Here is a 10269-nt window from a genome sequence, read left to right as displayed (position 1 = left end):
GAATGCTAAATCAGCTTATTCTCAGGAATTACTGGGATGAGTCCATTCTGTTTCTTTTTATTAATGATATAATCAAGTCAGTTCTCCCACATTGTTCTTTTTGCATAAAAATGATGAGAAGCCAGAGTCCATTGTTAATCCATACATCCTGTCTTCAACCTCTGAGACTCTCTTGAGATAGCCTTGATGAACTCTTTTTCCCTGACTGTCTTTAAGATAGTCTCAACATTTCAATACAAAACCTTGTTACTCCCTAGATCCCTTCTCGCTCTGAGATCTTAAAAAGCTTGTCTCTCCCAAAGTAAGCTGCTCAATTACCTATGACTCTGTCTTGCTTAGTTGTGCTTGGTTTGAGCCTGTGAGCTTTTTCACAGTAAATAAATGGCAAATGTCTGTCATCTATGATGGATGTCTTGTCATGGTTGTTCCATGTACTATGCTCTCCCAAATCTATTTCACATTATCACTTCTGGTACTTTTATTTTCACATCATAAGCCCATACAATACCTTATTTATCCTTTCTAGTTTAAATCCATCCTGGAGCAGAAATCAATCATTTGGAATAACCATATTCTGAATTTCACATATAATATATATAGTTCACTTATAATCCTGAAAAATGCTAGCTAAACTTTCAGACTAACTAAGCAGCCTAATTTTTACCCCAACGCCAAAATAAAATCTTTAAACCTAAAGAATGTTGATGCTAAATTGGTCGAAGATCTAACTTTAATATAGATTATTCACAATTTCTGAATCTTCATAAGCAATGGTTAAATAATCTGCCAGATAAAAATCACTCTATAAAGTAAACTTGTGAATCTTTTTACTTCAGTCATGTCTCTTCTTCATTACTTTATTATTCTATTACTTTAGAATCTCTCAGCATGTGGTCAGCAACTTCTTTCACAGAATTCATAAGATCTCATGATTCTGCCCAAATAGAAGTTCCCAAGAAACCTCACAGATAAGAACAATTATAAGGTCTTTGGTACTTTCCCCTCCAAATAATAATATGGTGCTTTTCCCCCTAAAAAAAGTCAAAAAATAAGTTGTTACCACTATCAATTTAAAATAAAAATATACCTACTTAAATACTCAGCAGTATACTGGTCATCCTGCCATTTAGGGGAGGGGGTGGGGGGGGTAAGAGGTGAAAAATTGGAACAAGAGGTTTGGCAATTGTTAATGCTGTAAAGTTACCCATGTATATATCCTGTAAATTAAAGGCTATTAAATAAAAAATAAAAATAAATAAATAAATAAATAAATAAATAAAAAATAAATACTCAGCAGTATTCAAACATTGTGACCAAATTCTTTAACAGATCAATTCAGAATCTAATAGCCTTCAGATTAAAAATTAATTTCTAGTTATACATTTTTATAACCCTATGGAATATCACTTTATATCACTTTCCCAAAATAACAGCATTTTATATACAGTGATTTTCCAAAACTCACAGTGCAAGAAAAACTAGAAGCTTCACAATAACATAAACAATATTAGGGATTTTTTTTTTCCCCTGAGGCAATTGGGGTTAAGTGACTTGCCCTGAGTCACACAGGTAGGAAGTGTTAAGTGTCTGAGGTCAGTTTTGAACTCAGGTCCTCCCGATTTCAGGTCCTGAACTCAGGTCTATCCACTGCACCACCTAGCTGCCCCCAACATATTATTTTCTAAAACTCCATTGAATCTTTCCTTGGCTTATTTTCTTATATTTTACCAATTGATTATTCAATTTATCCTCTAGTTGAGACCCTTATACAAAAAATAACTGAGAGCAACTTCTTTTCATAGCATCCTTTTTCAGATTAGGCCTGACTCAGGATGGTCTGGCACCCATGGACCATCTAACAATTAATACAAGGAGATTGGTTTAATTATGATAAGGAATGGATACCCTGCAAAGGGCATAATATTGATTTGGGTAGATTCAACATACTCCTTTCTTTCATATAGAAACACATCTGATTAAAAGAAATGTGGTGATTTTTACAGCAGAATGTCTGTCAAATCTTGAAGGTGACAATTCTCATGCACTGACTGACCCCTTTTATGCATTTAGGAGATAAGCAAGCTGCATCAAGTGCTTATGCTTAACTCCTTGGACCATTCCAGTCTTGGCTACCTCTTCTTGTCTTTGAGGGGGAAAACTAGCTTACTACATGGCAGGGACCCATTGCTTCTTCCACCCATCCCTTTATCCAAGGCATTGGAGCATAAATGAGATAGATATCTGCAGGACAACATAGAAATCTTTTTTTTTTTTCTAGTTTAATTCTTTTTTTTTTTTTTAGCTCCAAATTCCTTTCCTTCCTCCTTTCCCTCTCCTACTCATTGAGAAGACCAAAAAATCCAAAACTCATAAATATGTAAAACCATGGAAAACAAATTTCTCTGATAAAGGTCTTATTTCTCAAATGTATATGGACCTGAGCCAAATTTATAAAAATAAGAGCCAACCCCAACTGATAAATGGTCAAAGGATATGAACAGGCAATTTTCAGAAGTCAAAAAAGAATTTTTTTTTTTTTTTCAGGAGGAGATAGAGTAACTACTCTTTGAGCCACTTTGGGATTAGTTTATTAACATATTAAAATCGTCTTAAAGTTATCGCTAAAACTTTAAAATCATCATCCCAAAGTCATTAGCATCTTTTTAAATGCTCTGCTGATTTAGAGTTATGGAAGTCTTCATTTCCTCTGGATTTTATATTACTTTACATTACAGAAACTTTGACAAGCAGCATCTAGATGGTTTTCCCCAATTTAGCACATATTTGCCAGCATGCAAGTTTTAGTTACTAAATAATTTGTAAATTTTGCTCCTTTGATCTTTGAGATAGTTTGTATGTGACTTTCAGCTTCTCCTTTGCAATCTTATTTCCTGCAATAGCCCTATAGTAGCCACCTATATAACTTACTATACTGACTAGAATATAGGAAGGAGGTGCGATGATGGTCAAAGGAATGAGAAAAAAATATACAATTTTAAAACACCCCTACTCTCTACATGTGGGGACCTCTCCTATTTTATATTAGAGATATTCTCTTTGCATTATATTATCTCAAGAATGATGGATTCTTGTTTAGTGATGGAATTCATTTAATGAATTTTCTTTAAAACTTTTCTCCCTACAGCCATCCAAAACTGATCTAGAAAGTTTTCATTGTAAATGGAAGGGCTAAACTTACTATCTGTGTGACCCAGGGCAACTCCTCAAACAACCTCAAACTCCTCCCTCTCCCTCTCCCCCCAAAAAAAGAAAATGGAAGGGAAAGGAGGAACCGTCCACATATATCTGCCAAGACATAACATAATACACAACAGGAAGAATATTAACAAAGTGGATCGGTAATTCACAAGGGACAAAATTCAAGAAAAGGACCACAATATATACCACAATTTCAAATGTCTATTCACAGATGCAGAAAATATGGGTAATAAGCAAGGTGAACTAGAGTTCCTAATTTTGTTATAGATAATTTGGAACAATTCTTCATGTTGTATCCAACCCTTCATGATCCCATTTAGAGTTTCCTTGGCAAAGATACTGGCATTTCCTACTTCATTTCCTTCCCCAGCTCATTTTACAGATAAGAAAACTGAGGCAAACAGGGTTAGTTAGCTAGTTAGTAAAGAGTCACATAACTAGTTAGTTTTTGAGACTGGATTTGAACTCAGGTCTTCCTAACTTCAAGCCTGATATTCTATCCACTTTGCCACCTAGCTGTCCTTTTGTTTTTAATACAAAGAGGCAAATTCAAACTCACAGAGAACTGAATTAGGTAGTATACAGTTATACCTCTGCAGTATCTAAAGGTATACAGATTTTATAGGTATTATTAGGAAGTATACAGTTATTATAGGAAATAAATAAATAATAATCTATAGATAATGATAGGTAAAACAGATGGAATAGCATGCTAATATTAAGAAGATATACTGATAGGAGGAAATCCAGGAACCAGGGATGGGAGATGAGGGGGAAATCAAGGCATATAGTATTTAGGCCAATCATTGATTGGCCTATTCATTTGATTTCCTGACCTTGCTTTCCTGGAGACCTCAAGTTTTCCCAGTCCAAGTTTTGGGAGGTTTGATTTGTATCATTTTGCTATTTTTCTCTCAGAATGGTAGAAGGAAAGGGAGGGCAAGGAGGAGAAAACAGTCTACTTCCCAGATTGCCATCCATACTGCAGCCTGCTATTTTAATACTTTTTTGTATTTAATTCTATTTACATTATTAAAGTCCATGGCTACTAATATAACTTGTGAACAAATCTGCATGGGATTAAGCTGACCCAAAGCAAGAAGAGATTTTTTCTCCCATCTGATTGGGATGGGGACGGACCAATTAGGAAAAAAGTTTCTGAAAGTTTAATGAGATTCCTGAGCATACCTTAGAATCCCCCCCTTTCACCCCAGAGAGGAGCTTAACAAGAAAACGAGCCACTTTACCACCGCTGCTTGTGGGTAGCTTTGTTGGAAGTTAAACTACTCCCAGAAGCTCCTCTCCCACACCTACCCACAGTTCCCATAACCTTACTCTCTTCCTGTGAGTTTGGGAAGTTGTGATTGAAAGAAAACTAAGTCATATGATGGAACTGGAGATTTAATGAGGTGAAGAAATTTGCATTTTTGAAAATGTTGGTTATATTCCAGGTGCTACAATAGACTTCCAGTGAAAGGGCGGGCAACAGTCTCTGGGGTCCAAGAAGCAGGAGTGGGATGGGGAAGTAGCAAACCTAGGAGTAGCCGGGGGGGCCGTCTGGTGAGTCATCAATATACTACAAAATGCTCTACACCTGACTCATATGCCGCCCTTTTTTCCATAGATCATTAAAAAAAAATATTTCTGTTAATGTTAAAATTTGTTTTTAAACATTTGGTATTGAAGCTTAGCAGGGATAGATACCACACCCTCAGACAGGCACACTAGGAGTACCCTCCTCCGCCTTCCCCCTCCAGCCCTTCCTCTGTACACACATCACAGCTGCCCAGGCAGGATGAGGAGGAAGAGGGAGCAGGTCGTGCCGGGAGATACTGGGAGCTGTGGGGGATGAAGTGTTTTCCTCTTCAGTCTCCCCCAAAGAAGAACAAGAAGTTCCAGGGCAGTAGAAATGTAAACAGTTGATTTTGTTGGTGATAGTGATGGTGTTTTTTCCTTTTTTGTTTTGGTGAGGAGGGCAGAGAAATTATGGTGCAGATTATAAAATCACAGCGGAAACCAAGCTAGAAATTTGTCATTGGCAAAAATTGCAAAATGGATAATTGCACTGGGGCCCCTGGGTGAGGGATGGATTATCAGTGGGATTTTATCAATGGGAACTTGGTACTCATTAACCCCTGATGGGTTGGACTTTGCCAGCATTCTGGGGGTGGTAGCCAAGGTGTCCATACTGGGGAAAAGGCTACAATGTGGGAGTGGGGAGGTTAGCAGATGGAGTTTAGGTGTGAGGTGAGGGTGGGGATGGCAGAAGAGGAAATCAATGGCTCTCAGGGATAGAGACTGTTCCTGAATCCCACAGGGAGCATTGAGCCCCTCAGGGACCTTGTGGAAGGGAGGCCAAGGCCTAGGCAGGTCTGAGAAGGGAGGCTCCTCAACCGTAGTGATTGCAAAGTACAAGTTTTCCTTCTAGTCATGGGGCAGTATGGGACCATATGGGGTCCTCTGGGTAGGGGTGAGGGACCCGGCCAGAAAGGAAGAGTATTCAGAAAGGGGACCAGGAAAAGGTGATGGCTGCTCCTTGCCATTGGGAGAGGTCACAGTAGAGGAGAAACTATTAAGTACCAGTTCAGATCATGGCAAAGGCAGCCAGCTATTCTCTGGACTACAACAAAGCTCCACGCAAAGGCAGAGATCTTTACAATCATTACTAAGGGCATCTTTAACATTTCAGCTAATATTCATCAGTATCAGCCTTGTGATATCAAAAAGAAACAGAGTGATTAGATGTAGGCTGGAAAAATGGTAAAATATGTGGAAAAGAAAGTTTCTTTTGTCTCCTTTTTTTCCTTTTTTTCTCTTTTTTTTTTCTCTTCCTTTCTTTTGCTTTTCCTTTCCTCTCTCTCCCCCCGCCCCGCCCCCCTTTTTTTGTCTTCAGAGTCACAGTCAGCATTTTTCCATTTTGTCCTTAAGACCAAGAATTTCTGGGAAGGCTGTGTGGGTAATAATTATTGATTGCCTGTTTTGGCCCACACTGAGAGATAAAGCAGGAGAGATGATATTGAACAAACACAGGTATGGGATGTTCAGACAAGAGTAGGACCTAAGTATGAGGGCTGCTATGAGGGCTGCCAAGTCCTTTTTAAGGTTGCTCATTTACCCTTGGTGTTCGCCTTATACTCAGCTCTCATCTATGACTCCAAAAAGCTTACAGTGTACAGTGGCCACATCCCATTAAAACTGTCTCAGCAGGTGGGCTAAACCACCTGATAACTGATAACTGATGGGCTACATATCGAGTTAGGGAGGTGTCTATGCCAGGCACATGAAGACCTGTCCTAGTGGAGTCAATGACCATGAAGGTGATTGAAGAAGGTGCCGTAGAATGCTTAGAGCTTGCTCAAATAAGGTCATCTCAGACTCTCTCCATTTGTCCTGACTTTGGGGCTTTGATGATTCTGAAAGAGAGAGTGAAGTTGTTGACTTTGTGTAACTCTGCCTCATTTAAATATAATTTGTGCAAGAATCAAGACACCACTCTTAATGTCACTGGGTTCTCTTTCAAAAGGAAGGATAACTAATACTGGTGCCATAAGCAGTCAACCAAAGATCACCATGTAGCCACATAGGCTGGTGATTGGGTGACAAGCCAGATCATCTTCCAAAACCCTCATCTAACTTTTCATTTTTTTCTTTTGCTTTCACTGTTTTAGTAGTGGAGTTGGTTACTTGACATCAGAACTGATCCTTTCATCCCTCTCTTTAAAACAGCACTTTGAGTGGGAAAGTTGCTAAGGATATAGTAGTCTAAGGGTCCCTGTAGGAATACATGGTCCATTTCTTTTACACTTTTTTTCCCCTATGAATTTCCTATGAATTAAGTCATGTGACCATAGCAAGTTTTTTTCATCTGTAATATAAAAATTTAATAATCATCATTATCACACCAAATAATTTATTCATACAGTGCTTTTCAGTTTTGCTAAATTTGCAACCCTTTATAATCCAAAGGTTTGATATATCCAAAGACTAATTTCTGGGTTAAGAATTCACAATTTGACAAAAGCTTCTGGAAAAATTGAAAAATAATGTGGCAGAAACCAGGCATAGATCAATATCTCACACTCTATACCCAAAATAAGGTCAAAATGAGTTCATGATTTAGATGTAAAATGTGATATTATAAGCAAGTTAGAAGAACAAGGGATAGTTTACTGTTGGATCTTTAGAAAAGGAAGAAATTTATGACCAAAAAAGATACAGAAAACATTATTGTAATGCTGGAGAAACTGAGGCAAGATAGATTAGAGAGTTTTTAATATTTTATTTGAAAGGGAAAGATTTACTGGGACCAAATGGATCCATAGCTGAGGCTATCGTCTCCAAGAATCCAGCAACAAATGTCAGATATAAAGATTCTTTTATAGGGTAACAAGAGCAATGGATGACCTAATGGGAGGGAGGCACTGGAGAGGGAGAGCCACCTGATATTCTAATGATATCTAAGATATAAAATCTTTATCCTATCAAACATTCTGATGATTAAGAGAGAAGGGTGGTGTTGCAGGATTACAATTAGGAACTGAGGAAGAACAATTTAGGGAAACTGGGTCAGGAAAATTAGGGAAATCTAATCAGAACAATAAAAGGGAATTGTGGCACAACATTATGAAATGCAAAAAGGATAATTTTGACTATATTAAATTAAAAAGTGTCTGCACAAACAAAACCAAAACAGCCAAGATTAGAAGGGAAGCAGAAATTGGGAAATAATTTTTATAGTCAAAACTTCTGATAAAGGCCTCATTTTTAAAATGTATAGAGGACCGAGTCAAGCTTATTAGAATATAACTTATTCCCCAAGTGTTATGGTGGAAGGATATGAACAATTTTCAGATGAAGAAATGAAAGCTATCCTACAAAAATTCAAATTGATTCAAATGAGAGAAATTCAATTTAAAACAACCCTGAGATACCACTTCACACCTATCAGATTGGCTTTAAAAAAAAAAAAAAGAAAGAAAGAAAATGGCCTGGGGTCGAGGCTCCTGATTGTTCAAAGGCAAGGTACAGAAGAAGGGAATCCCTAAAACAGAGCCAGTGAGATGCAAGTGAGGACTCCCTGGCATGCCTTTGCTGTTGCCCACTGCTTTCCCAGTTGCAAGCTAGTCCTGTAGTAGTGGATGCTCTTTTAGAATGAGAGAAGAATCCCTTATTCTACAATTCTTGTGTGAAGCAGGTATGCTCATGAGTGTGATATACACTGAATACAGAATGGAGAACAAGCTTTATGTTGTTAGTTTGGTTTCTTATCTCTTCAAGGTTCAGATTGGTCGGATTTACAATCAGTTAGCTACAGCAGGTCGAATTTATCATCTGAATTATAATTGGTTGCATTTGAAACCCGAGTTACAATTCTCCTTATTCACTCATTCCATGTCAGAAAATGATGGCTCTCTTCTCCCATGGGGTGTGTCAGATCATAGGTATAAGATACTTGCAAAAAGCTTGTGCTCTATTATTGACCCTAGCTGGTTTGGGTCAGTTTAGAAGTTTATCAGGAAACTTGTTAGGGTCAAAGAAAGGTCAGGCAAACAAAATTAGGATGGAACAGAGGCCTAAGAGGCCTAGAGATCCCCAGACATGACTGGCTATGAGTAAACAGGGACCATCTTTGTGGGCTCCAGGAAGCCCTCAAGCCACAGCGGGAACCCTCTGAAGTGGAGTTAGGAACGGGAAGTGCCTCTGTCTCTGATTGGCTGTACCTGTGATCTCATGGACCCAACATAAACTCAGTGGGGGAGGAGCTCATCTCTTTTCACCTGGAGTTCTGCTAGGAGTAAGAACTAAGAGAGTTCAGGAGGTCTTAGAGTAGGATGCAACCCACATGAATAAAGTTCCTGAGCTTGCCTGCCAATACCCTCGGGTGCTCTGTTGTGTTTTAATTGCGTGCCTGTGAGATGCAGCCAGAGGATTTCTGACGACCTCAGAAAGAGGTAAGCTTGATATTAATATTTACCAGAGAGTTCTCTGAAGCCCTGGTGATGAGGCCTAGATTTGGGGACCTAAATGAGGTTAGGGTTTAGTTGAGGTCTAGTGGCAAGTTTGAGGTACAGAGAGTCAAATGGAGCTCCCCTGCAACCCCCTTGGATTCGGCGCAAGAATACGGGCGGTAAATGAAGTCTAGTAGTGGCGTGAGTCCCCAATAAAAGCATTTATTGGTCCGAAAAGCTAGATTGTTAAAAGAGGTTTATTATTGGGTTTGGAAGCGCAGTTAAAGTATAGGCGAAGGTAGAGATAAGGAGGGCACCGGGCAGAGGGTCCAGTGGACAGAAAGTCCTGACATGGCTCACATTTTTGGGATCTCTGCAAAGAGGGGGTCCCAGTGTGGCCCTTTTATAATGGGAGATTTAGCTAAAGGGGCCTGCGGGTGTAACCCCAAGTAGGCTCAGATTGGGATGGGGGCTGGGACAGGCCCGGATCTTCTATTGGAATTCAAAGGGACCAGGATTTGTGAGTTAAAGGGTAATTACTTTAACTGGGGGGGGTTGGGAATCGCAAAGAAAGGAATCTTTCCCACATCACTGGGAATTAGGAGAGACTGGCAATAGCAAATGCAATGATAGCATGTTGCACTTGTTGTTTAAACAGTTTCTTGACTCACAAGGTGATTGGTTGGCGATATCTTAACAAGATAGTTCACTTTTCTTCATTCTGTTTTGTGGAAACCTAACTTTTCATACTCCTCACATTTGCCAATATACAAGAATGTATGCAATTGTATAACTCTTTAGATATAATTGCAGATTGATGCCCCTGATGCAAACATTTTGGAGAACAAAGTATTTGATGTAGTAGATAGAGCACCAGCTCTGAAGTCAGGAGGACCTGAGTTCAAATGTGGTCTCAGACACTTAATACTTCCTGGCTGTGTTATCCTGGGCCAAGTCACTTAACCCCCATTGCCTTAGCCAAAAAAAAAAAAAAAAAAAAAATTAGTTGGATCAGGTTACAATTCCATCAACAGTGTATCCAAATATCCTAGTTTTTCCATATTCCCTCCAAACTTTATCATGTTCCCTTCTGTCATTCCCA

The sequence above is a fragment of the Sarcophilus harrisii genome, chromosome 4 (genome assembly GCF_902635505.1).
Source record: "Sarcophilus harrisii chromosome 4, mSarHar1.11, whole genome shotgun sequence".
Taxonomy (NCBI): domain Eukaryota; kingdom Metazoa; phylum Chordata; class Mammalia; order Dasyuromorphia; family Dasyuridae; genus Sarcophilus; species Sarcophilus harrisii.
The sequence above is the reverse complement of the archived record's forward strand: the minus strand, read 5'-3'. Positions refer to the sequence as shown.